Consider the following 13,031-nt stretch of genomic DNA (forward strand, 5'->3'; position numbering starts at 1 on the left):
TTAGACACTGGTTTACTGCACTAAGCAACCTTAACATATGACTCCAGCAACAAGTATCCTGTTTACTAAGTGTGAAGACACAACTTAAATAAGAGGAACATCTCATCGGACCCCATCGGACTACCAAGCTCACCAGATATCCTATATCCGGCTACCAAAACTCACAAGATAATCTCATTACCTGGCTACCTGACCATCCAAACTAGGACCCTGATCCCAACTAATCAAGAGGAAGTCCAAGTTCGCTCTTGTCTGTGAGCATGGCTGATCGACCAGATTGAAACTGTACAGAGTCTGCATAGCTTTCCCCACGAGTCGTGATTCCTGTGTTGCTTCATACATCCGGGGTGTAGAGTCGGGGTCTCACTACAAGGCCTTTATAAAGCTCCCACCAACTTGCAGGCACCCACTGAGGTTTCACCGCTAACAGATGATTACATCGCTGTAGAAATATGTCCAACGGTGCTCATAGAGTCAGAGTGGTGACTAATTAGTTGGCTAGGTCGTACCCATATAGGCCTCGTGGTTGTGCGGATTAACTTGGTTACATGTTCAAGAACTGGTCCGTAGGATCCCACACAGGAACAACCACAAACCTGTCGTGCAGCACAATCTCAAACCAACCATCCTGTTAGGATCCCTATACCATGTGCTACAATTGATTACCACTCCCAATTCATGTTAAATAATCATTAGTCTAGTTTAACATTTACCCCAACCATGACAGCAACTAGCGTATGTACCCTTCCATTTCCCATGACTCATCAAGGATGACAAGGGTAATCATACAAAACCTAGTAAACCCTAATCATAGGCTTCCATTTTAGACAACTGCTGAGCCCCTGTGGGGACCACCGGCGAAGGACTTCTTAGGCCATCGGGGAACTGTGAGTGCTCAGGGGCTACTGGATTCAGAGCCCCGAGCACTCTCTCCCGGATATGCCCTTTCTTGGTCCTCAGGGAACTCAGGTGCTCAGGGACCACTATTCATGGCCCTGAGCGCCCTCTCCCGGAACTTGACTACTCGGGTCCTCGGGGAACTCAGGTGCTCGGGGACCACTATTCATGGCCCCGAGCACCCTCTCCCGAAACTGTGACTTCTCTTGTCATCGGGGAACTCGGGTGCTCGGGGACCACTATTCATGGTCCCGAGCACCCTCACCCGGAACTTGGCTTTCTTGCGTCGTCAGAGAAATAATCCCCGAGGGAGGGCGCCACATGGCACTCTGTTGTCCTAGCCTCGGGACTCGGGGACCCCTAGTTCCCATATCACCGATAATTTCCCTACTACCCTGACCGGTTTTGTTCGGTCTTGGTTGATGAATCTCCCCTGCGGGTCGGTTCACTCCTGGGAGGACATGTGCGAACAGTTTGTCACCAACTTCCAGGGAACCTACGCCCTACCAGGGGTCAAGGACGACCTATATCAAGTCTGACAGCGACAAGACAAGTCATTACAAGACTACATCTGACACTTCACTGAGCGCCGAAACACCATTCCAAGGATCATAGGAGAATCCTTGGTCATAGCGTTCAAGAGGGGGGGGGTCAAGGACCAGATAATGGTCGAGAAGCTGGCCACCCGGGTAATTCAAAACACTACTGAGCTCCTTGAGCTTGCGAACAAATTCGCATAGGCCATCAAGACCCGGAAGCGGCAGATCGACTCCAAGTCATGCCTGACATTCAACTGGCCTACCTCTTCCAAAGGAGCCAACCGGAAAAACAAGAAGAGCAAGCGGAAGGCCGAACCTCCAGAGGTCTTGGTAGTCGAAAAAGGGTCAGGGCTATTGCCCGATCCACCGTACAAATGCCCACGATCTAACCGAATGCAAGGTCGTACGAGGCATCATCGACCAGGAGCTCGGAGAGCACAAGAGCAAATGCGGCGACACTGATGATGACCAGCTGCCCCAACTAGTCGGCACTAGGGTACCAACAGGCCGATCACATGGTCCATCACATCTTTGGAGGGGCCGCGACATATTTATCTAATAGGAAATACAAGTTGGTGGTCCGGGAAGTGTGGGTAACCGCATCAGACCCGAGCTCATGCTTCAAGTGGTCAGAGGTCCTGCTCACCTTCAGCCAGGCCAACAATCCGGCATGCGTCAGATGCCCTGGTCGCTACCCCATCATAGTCAAACCCACAGTACAGAACATCCGGCTAGGCCGCATGCTCGTCAATGATGGGAGCTCGATCAACCTTCTCTTCACCAATGCACTGGACGCCCTGCAAATTCCAAGAACCTCATTAAAGCCATCCCCACCATTCTTCGGGATCACCTCAGACTCCTCGGCCAAGCCGCTAGGACAAACCGAGCTACCAATCACCTTCGGCTCGCCGGACAATTTCAGGACTAAAAAAGTCCTCTTCGTTGTGGCTGACTTCAGGACTGCGTATAACGCGATCCTCGGGCGACCGGCAATGGCCCAGTTCATGATCGTTGCTCACTACTCATACCAGGCAATCAAGATCCCTAGGCCAACAGGGGCCATCACCATTGCTGGCAACGCCAAGACAACCTTGCACTGCGACAAGAGGAGCCTCAACATGGTCAAGCTAACTCCCGGGTCACAGCCCGAGACCGCTGAACCCAGTTGACGGCCAGTAAAAGTCTAGGTCATCGGCAACCCAGACGATCGACTCAAAGCAGTAAGCTTGGACGACACCAACCCGACTAAGACAGTCCAGATTGGGGCCTCGCTGGACCCCAAATAGGAACTCACGCTCATCACCTTCCTTCGGGTGAACGCGGATGTCTTTTCATGTGGTCCGTCTGATATGCCCGAAGTCCCCAGGAATGTGATCAAGCATAAGCTGTCTATATGGTCAGATGCTTGACCCGTCAGGCAAAAGGTGCGTTGGCTCATGGCCGACCGGAAGGAAGCACTTCGACAAGAGATCGACAAGCTCCTGAAGGCAAGCTTTATCCGGGAGGTGCAGTACCCAGAATGGCTGGCTAACCCAGTCATGGTATTAAAGCACAATGGTAAATAGAGGATGTGCGTCGACTTCACCGACCTGAACAAGGCATGCTCGAAAGATCTTTTTCCCCTTCCCCAAATCGACCAACTGGTTGACTCAACTGCCGGCAGCAAGCTGTTATGCTTCTTAGATGCCTCATCGGGGTACCATCAGATTAGCATGTGTAGGGGGGATGAAGAAAAAACAGCTTTTGTTACACCCTTTGGGGTCTTTTGTTATGTAAAAATACCTTTTGGCCTGAAAAGCGCCAGCGCCACTTACCAACGGTGCATTCAACTCATTCTCCGATCACAGCTCAGGAGAAACGTCGAGGCATACGTGGACGATGTTGTCGTCAAAAGTCAGATCAAGACGGACATGGTCGCCAATCTCCAAGAAACATTTGATAATCTCCAGAAGTACTGCATGAAGCTGAACCCGAAGAAGTGTGCGTTCGGGGTTCCGTCAGGAAAGCTGCTGGGATTCCTCATATCTCATCGGGGGATTGAGGTGAACCCTGACAAAATCAGAGCCATTGACCAGATGCGGCTGCCGACTAGGTTAAAGGAAGTTCAGAAACTAACGGGATGCATTGCTGCTTTGAGCAGGTTCATCTCAAGGCTGAGGGAAAAGGGACTGCCACTCTTCAAACTCCTGAAGAAAAACGACCACTTCCTTTGGACAGCGGAGGTGAAAACAGCATTCCAAGAACTCAAAAGGTACCTCTCCACCCCCTCCCATACTAACCGCACCTCGGTCCAATGAGGAGCTCTTGCTCTATATTGTCGTGACACCATAGGTCGCAAGTGCGGTTCTGATCGCTAAGTGAGAGGGCCTCTAGCGACCAGTATACTATGTTAGCGAAGTCTTACATGACGCCAAGGCTTGGTACCCATAGGCTCAGAAACTGCTGTACGTCATAATGATAGCCTCTCGCAAGCTCAAACACTACTTCCAGGCTTACAAAATCAAGGTGATTTCCTCATTTCCAATTAGGGAAATTCTCCATAATAGAGATGCAACAGGGAGAACAGCAAAGTGAGCAGTAGAGCTCGAGGGATTCGACCTCCAGTTCGTCCCCCGAACTTCTATCAAGTTCCAAGCGCTGGCTGATTTTGTAGCCGAATGGTCGTCCTTAGAGCCCGAGCAGGTGCAGCGACCGGAGGCGAACGAGCATTGGACCATGCATTTCGACGGGTCATTCATGCTAAAGGGAGCCAGATCTGGTGTGGTTTTGACCTCACCCACTGGTGACATCCGCAGGTACGTCGTTCATATATATTTTCTAGCCACTAATAACACTGTTGAATAACCAGGTGCAAAAGGAGTTTTAGTGCTTTGACCCGACAATGGTGGCATACCTCACTGAAGTGAGAAAACTAGAGCGACGCTTCATCAGCTTTGAGGTCAAGCACGTCCCTCGCAAGGACAACTTACTAGCTAATGAGCTAGCCCATCTAGCTTCTCACATTCCACCTCCTTTCCGCCTCTACGTCTCTCCTCTAAGCCCAGATTGCCCATCTCCTCTCCCCGCCCTTCCTCTTTCTGGGCTATGTGAGCAGTGTTTGTCAAGGCAATGAGGTTAACACTGAGAAGAAAAAGCAATTTGGAAAGCGAGAAGAAAACTTGAAGATCAAGATCCTTTATCTCATTTTTCGATCTGCCCGAATCTCGGGGGCGAGATTCCTTTAAGGAGGTAGATTTGTAACACCTTGATTTTCAGATTTCTCAAATTTTTAAAATTTTCCAAGAGTATTGAATAGCTTCACTAGTAGTATAGGTTTAAAACCTATTTTCTTAATTAATCAATCAATATAGGTTATTATTTTCTGTGCATTGCATGCTGAGTTTTGTTAGAAACCAGGAAAATGCATTAGAGTTCTTCTTTTTCTTTCTCTTTGGTGTTTTGAGTGAAAAAGATTTCGAAAAGGTTTTTACAAAACTCAGTAGTGAATAAGTTAAGGATCTTAATGGTTGGAATTCAAAATCCTTGAATTCATCATCTATTCAATCCTTGACTATACCTGATCCTTCTCCAGGTCAATTCAAATCTTATCCAAATCTTTGTTTAAAGTCAATATCTCCACTTTCTCAAAATTCTACCCAAAATCTAAATTCAAATTCCTTATCTAGTCCTATTCTTGTTCAACCTCATCTTTTTTCGTTTCTCTTAAATTCACTCCGAACTCAATTCAAATTCAAACCCTATTCAAATTTCTCTGCAAAAGTTTTTTTTCTAAACCCTAGATATATCTAAAGTGTCTTTGGGCTCAATCTTGCTCAAGTCCAAACCCTTAGCCAAGTCATCTAGAAGGCCCAACAAAGGATCCACGAAATCTGTAAATTTTCGCGGAGTCCTAGACTGCCTCATCTTCTCATAATGTTTCGGAGTTCAAAACGGCCTCAAATGCAAATCTTGACAATACCAAAGTTGTAGGTCTTGTCTAGAGCTTCGATTTGAACCTATGGAAGTCCCATTTTGGATAATGAAGCTAGGAGTTATGGCCCCCGAAATCAGTGCAGCGCAGAGAAGTCCGAATTCAAACAGTTTATCTTGTGATGCATTTTTGGAAATCAAGATGACATTTTCAGAAGTTCCAATGACTACCAAAGTTAAGATCTTTTCGAGTACCACAATTTAGAATCAAGAAATGTCTAATTTGGAGTCCGGACGATGGAGATATCATCCTCGGAATACAGAGCTGCGAAAAAGTAAATCGTAACCGACTCAAACTCTAATCCAATTCGTCTTTGGTTTGGACTCTACCTCAACCAGCCACCCCTAGATCTATATATATCAGTTGCACGCCCTCTCCTACCTCTATTCCACACCCCCAAGCCCTAGAAGTTGTTGCTGCCCTGCCCGTGCGTCGCCGGAGCCGTCGCCACCACCGCCCGTGATGCGCTACGTTGTCTTCTCCGTGAATCCTTCTTCCTCGACCACCAAAGCAAAGTGAGGACCTCTTCTTCTCCTCCCTTACTACTATTTTAGAATCATACTAAGTCCCTAGCCCCGGCCAAAGCCCGATCTACGCCACCACAGTCATCACCGTCGCGGACAGCCGCAGGACAGCCGCGCTGTAGCTGATTGGCATCGATATTCTCGACCGACCAGAGGTCAAATCACCAAGTTCTTTCACCGGTGCATGCCCCATGATGTTCCCCACGCCCTCACCAACCAGGTCGGCCAGTAGATTAGCCAAACTATCGAAATCAAGGTCGACATACCCGCTGTCCGGTTTTTGGACGCATTCTGCGCGCGCACCAGATTTGCATTCGCGTTCCCCGTCAATCCGAAAGCCATATGGATGGACCAACCGTGTCATGGCGTGTCCCATGGAGTCTTCTACATGACCCTAGGAGCCCATCCCCGTTTGTGCAGCGACATGACCAGGACGCCATTGCCAACCACAGCACATCGCAGTCATCACCCATCTCATCTATGCTGATCATTCTTCCTCTCAGTGGATGATCTACCAAAAACTATGCCATAGCATTGTGTTCCCGGGTTATATGAACATCTTTGTTCAAACGGTTTCTCAAATTTGATAGCCAATCTCCTAGAACGTGAGTGTCTTCATTCCTACATTTGTTCGTGGTCACCACCAAACCTAGCATCAGTCATCGCTGTTTTGCCATTACCTCGGATGACCCCTTCAAAAACCAACCATACCGCTAAGTTAGTATTTCCGCGTTCTACGCTATGCTTCCCTCGTTTCACTGAAACACCACTGAAGCCGACATCGATATCTGTGGCCACATTCCCGGTCGCCATCTCCGACGAAACCCGAACCACCACCGCTACATAAAGTCACAAGTAGTATCCTTAACCTAGAAGCGCATCCTTCGCCCTTTTTTATCCATCATATGTGGTTGAGACTAGACCTTAGTGTATCCCTTCTTTAATCCCAGATGGTACTTGCATAGCATGCCAAGTCAGCGCCACATCATTCTTCTTAGCCTAGTCAGCGAAGTCTAGTCTGCCCTACACTTCTTGAATCTTGCGCAATAATATTGTCAAGCCTGACACAGTGATTGTGCAATAAACTAATCGCCAAAATCAGTATTTCCTTTTTAGTCTAATCCATCTCTCGAAAGCTCATTCTCTTTTCATCTTAACTCCGATTTCGGCGATTGATGCGTCTAAATATTTCTAAAATCATCCCTATCCAACCATAGTGTTTTAAAAGTGTTTTGATGATATTTGGTATGTTGTTCTTAGTGTTTTTCTTTGTGTTATTTATCGGTAGTTCTCGCGATTAGTTGATAACGTTCCACAGCAGTTCAAGACCAAGATTTCGACAATACTGAGCAGCATTGGGAAAAAGGCAAGTGTCCTTGATCATATTGAACCTATGTTTTTAAATATTTTATTTTACAAAATTGCATGCAGAGTCAATATGATGGGTAGTTACCAATGTTAGGGTTTTCCCTAGATTTTCCCTTATCATCCCTTGGAACCTAGATGGTTTATGGTTAGGTGTCATTTGTGGGTAGATTACTTAGCCATGCTTTTGGGATGTTAAGAAGTGTCATGATCTTGACTAATGAACATATACAACATTGATGGTTAATTTGTTAATGGTCTAGCAACATGGAACCTTAGGCCTTGAGCAAAGTAGTTTTGATGGTTGTCATGGTTATGATGTTGGTTTAGTGTTTGCTCAAGTAACCTAAGTAAGGACCGGTTCGTGGAGCGACAACCTAAGAAGTAACGTACCAACCATGAGGCTGATATGACTAAGGCGTGACATACTGATTAGAGTCTATCTAGTGTATGTTGGGTCAGCACAAAAGGGGGCTTCTGGGTAGGAGCTTTGCTTGCGTAAAGTTTGGCGGTGAAACCTAGTGGGCAAACACATACTGGATTAGTCTCTGGTTGGTGGCAAGTATCATACAGTGATTCTTGGTGGCACACAACTGGCGTGTGTTAAGTGTTTCGCCAACACGGCAACATGGAATTCACTGACTTGTGGGGAAAGCTGGATAACCTCTGCAGAGTGTAAAACTGTTATAACAGCCGTGCTCACAGATATGAGAGACTTGGATCCTCACATGATTAGTGGGTTGTGGTTATGGTTCTAGTACAGGGAGTACTAGATAGTTGTGGTTATAGTTCTGGTACAGGGAGTACTAGATAGTTATGGTTATAGTTCTAGTACAGGGAGTACTAGATGGTTGTGGTTTTGGTTATAGTATAGGGAGTACTAGACGGTTATGGTATGCAAGGTGGGGAGCCTTGTATGCTGTGTGTTGGACTATATGGGTTACATTCACTTAATAATTGTTTAATACTTTTGAGTCCAAATATGTTTTCATTACTCTTATTTACGCAAATATACCATGTGTTAGCCTATTCTTGATATAAGCCTGCATATCATTACTTTCCCCCACTTGCTGAGTACTCTATATGCTCACACTTGCTATTTTCCCTACACCATGCGACATGTATGCTGCTGCTCAGTGAGTGAAGATATTGAAGACTATCAAGACATGGTTGTGATGTTCTAGGCGCGTGTCTCCCGGTCAGTTGCCTGTGGTGTTGTTGGGCACCAGTGCTTCTATTCCGCTGCAGATATCTTCATAGAAGACAATATATGTCAATTGCTGTAAGAGTTTAACGTTATTTAATAAAAGTATTGCTTTTGTTACTTCACCTGTGACGTCCTTATGTGTGTTGAACATCCTGGACACACATAAGCTGCATCTGGTTTTGGCCGTTAAAACCGGGTGTGACACCCAGCCACTCCTCTTCTCCCTCCCTCTCATTCTCCGCTCTTTCTGGGTTGTGATGCCAAGCCCCGGCCCACTTCGTTTCGCGTCAGGACAATGTTGTCACTATCCTGCGCCTTCGTCAACCTCGCATAAGGGACTATTTTCCATCCAAATCTGACTCAGTGCCGTTGAGCCAAGCCGACGAATTAGACCTAGAGTTCTCTAGGAGACCACCAAATCTAGATCCTGGGACCTCGATGATCCTCTGGTCCATGTTAATTTTGGTTAGGCGCGTTCAAATGAGGAAATCCATCTTAGACATGACCCTACCACCGCACAAAGTTCTTTCAAATTCAATTGAATTCGGGATGGAATCCAGCTAGAATCTTGTTTGTTAGACTCCATGTGTTGTTTGATAACCTTTGCCCACCTTATCCCCTCTAGTGTTCGGTTCAAACTTGGAAAACCGAGTTCAAAACTAGCCGGCCACCGCCAAACCCTAACCGTAATGAAGCCGGACTCCCTGAGCCCTGGATCCATAAATAGAGGCCCCTGCGCTCTTCCGATACCATCCCAAGGTTTTTTCCCAAGTTTTTGTCGAGGGAGAGGCACTAAGACGCCTTGTCCGAGGAGCTCTGAAGACCTTCGCTGCTTTCGCCGAGCACCTGTGAAGTCGTCCGATTGCCTCGGATTTCCCCAATTGTGTTTGCCGTCGCATGGTCGTCGATATCTACCACTCATCGGATTATATCGAGCAGCGTGAGGCGGTTTTGGCGAATCTCCGGCCAAGCGCCGCCGCGAAGCAAGGAGTCATTGTTGTCTCCTACACTAGAAGCAAGCAAGGTGAGCTACCACCATTAGATCCCGAGCGTGTGGTCTACATTAGAAACTTGGATACACCTTTGTCCGATTGAATCTGTGCCATCCGATTTAGATCTGGTGGTTTGGAATTAAAGAGGTCACGCCTAGTCAGCCCTGCCATATCAACACATCTTGCCTGCATTTAGTCCATGTGTCAATGCCAAGTCAGTTTGTTTGCACATGGAAACTAGGTGTCAACCACGTATCAGATCCAATCAGACATGTTTTCCCTTTTTTCACTTAAACATGTCGTTGATGTCATAATTAGTAATAATAATGAAATAAAATAGTTTTTAGTATAAAAATAATTATGTTAGTTAGTTTATTTTGATAATAGTTTTTATAATGTTTATTAATTTTGTTTAATGTTTTTATAGGGTTAAATAAGTCCAATAATTTCTAATAAATTCCAAAAAATCCTAGAAAATCATATATTGATCTAGAAAATCCTAGAAAAATTCATAATCACATAGTCTTACATGTAGTTCATCTTTTGCCACATTTTAATCTTTCAAAAGCCATAACTTGTCAACCATAGATCTTATTTGATCTATTCTTTTGCCAAAATTTCCAGAAAAACCAAATCTATTGAGTAATTCTGATTGTAGGGTTTTTAGGGTGAATCCTATCTCAACCAATCATTAGATGGCGTGAGGCGACCGACTGCTCCCTTTTAATGTTGCGCTGGACCACTAGGGACCGAAACCTTGAGTCAGTTTAGTCACCCCTGAACAGGGCACATAGTAGAGTCAGACTCCCTTAGGAAATGAAATAAAACACCAAGGCAAGGTTAGCCCAAGATCACACCAACTTTCTCCCCCTTGATTATAAGGCTAACATCATAAGCCCACTCTTAATGAAATAGAACACCAAGGCAAAGTGTTGCAGCGGCTAATAAAATACCATTGAAACCCAAATACCTATAGTACACTACATCTCAAAATGGAAATTCGTTATGCTTAATGGGAGTTGGTTTGCTTAATGGTCCTCTTAATTCAGAATCATAGTCTTTCCAATAACCCCATGCCAGCAACATGATCATGAAAGATATGGGGTGGTAAGTCTTTAGTGAGCGGATTCGTAAGCATTGACTTAGTACTTATATGCTTGACACTTATTGTTTGATCGTGGATTCTATCTTTCACAACATGATACTTAATGTTGATGTGTTTGGCAGCACAATTTGACTTGTTGTTACTCGTATAGAAAACTACGGGTTAATTATCGTAGTATAATGTAAGTGGCTTTGAAATACTATCGACTACTCTTAATCCCAGGATAAAATTCTTTAGCCATACAGCCTACCCAGTAGCCTCATAATATGCTACAAACTCAGCTTGCATCATTGACAATACCTTCAGTGTCTGTTTGGAGCTTTTCCACAAGATAACTCCTCCAGCGAGGGTGAAGATATAACCTGACATGAATTTTTTAGTATCCACACACCCCGCAAAGTCTACATCCAAATAGCCAATAGCTTTGAGGTTATCAGATTTTCTAAATATGAGCATGTAATTCTTAGTGCATTGCAAATAGCGAAGGACTTTCTTAACGGCTTTCTAGTGGTCCAGTCTTGGATTTGACTGATATCTGCCAAGCATCCTGGTCACAAAAGGCTAAGTCAAGGCGCCTACATACTTGATCATACATAATGCTTACGACAATTGAAACATAAGTAACCAACTTCATCTGATTAGTTTCATACTGGTTCCTTGAACATTGAAATGTCCCGAACTTATCGCCTTTAACAATAGGAGTAGGCATGGAAGAGTACTTATGCATATTGTATTTCTTTAGTATTCTATCAATGTATGCCTTTTGAGACAAACCTAATACTCCTTTGGACCAATCTCAATGAATCTCAATGCCAAGAATGTAAGAAACTTTATCGAGATCCTTCGTATCAAAATTAGTGGAAAGAAATATCTTGGTCTCAAACAGCATATCCTTATCATTGCTGGCTAATAAGATATCATTCACATAAAGAACTAAGATTGTGAATTCCCCCCTTTAAAATTTACATAAATGCATTTATCAACTTTATTTTCTTTAAAGCCAAAAGTTTTAATAACTTTATCAAACTTGAGATACCACTGCCTCGATACTTGCTTTAGACCATAAATTGATTTTTTAAGGTAACATCCCAAATGTTCCTTGCCTTCCATGACAACACATTCTGGTTCAGTCATGTAAACATTTTCTTTCAAGTCACCATTAAGAAATGTCATCTTTACATCCATCTGATACAACTAAATCATAATGCACTACAAGTGCCATAATTATTCTGAAAGAATCTTTACTTGATACTAGAGAGAAATTTTCATTATAGTCGATCCCTTCTCTTTACGAGAAGCCCTTAGCTACGAGCCTGGTTTTGAACCTTTCGATGTTCTTCTTAGAGTCATGCTTAGTTTTGTAGACACATTTACAGACTACTGTTTTGGCTTCGTCAGGGATTTCTACTAGGTCATATACATCATTATCACTCATAGACTTCAATTCATCCTTCATGGAATTAAACCACTCAGGCAAATGCTCACTCATCATTGTCTCTTTATATGAGTTAGGATCTTCTTCCTTCCCTATGTCATTAATATCCTCATTCATGTAGACAACATAATTATTTGACATGGTAGGTCTCTCATGCTGTGATCTCCTAATCAATTCGTTAGGCACTATAGGACCAGGACTGGGTACTGTAGGGACTATTGAGGCTCATCCTTAGGTGCATCATTAGGAATTTCAGAGGCCTCAACAGGGGTGCACTGACATTAGTTTCTATGGAAGGTACAACGACCTAGGGCAAAGGGATGTAGGGCTCTTGGATCAGTGGTGTAGAAACATAAAACCGCTATTTCTCGAGATCAACTTCCCTAGGCTCTAGATCCCCATTCTCAAGAAATACAGTGTGTCTTGTTTCAACGAATTTAGTGATCCTACCTGGACAGTAAAAGCGATACCCATTCGATCTCTCGGAATACCTGATAAAGTAACAACTAACTATCTTAGAATCTAATTTCCTAATATGTGGATTCAAAACTTTAGCTTCAGCTACACAGACCCACACACAAAAATACTTCAAAGAGGGCTTTCTACCAATCCATAATCCGTAAGGTGCTTTTACAACTGATTTATTGGGAACCCTATTAAGAATGTGCAAGACTATCTTAAGTGCATCTATCCACAGTCTAACTGGTAAACTAGAATAGTTGAGCATACTTCACACTATGTCTATAAGCATGCAGTTGCATCGCTAAACTATCCCGTTCTATTGAGGTTCACCAGGTGTAGAATATTAGGCTACTATGTCATTTTCTGAAGGAATCTGGCAAAGGGACCATATGTCATTTTCTGAAGGAATCTGGCAAAGGGACCAAGAGTTTTCCTGTAAGGGGCATGTCTCCCATAATACTCTCCCCCATGATCTGATCTCACTATTTTAATCTTTAGGTTGTGCTAATTTTCTACTTCAGCCTTAAATATTTTG

This window comes from Phragmites australis, chromosome 5 (genome assembly GCF_958298935.1).
Source record: "Phragmites australis chromosome 5, lpPhrAust1.1, whole genome shotgun sequence".
NCBI lineage: Eukaryota > Viridiplantae > Streptophyta > Magnoliopsida > Poales > Poaceae > Phragmites > Phragmites australis.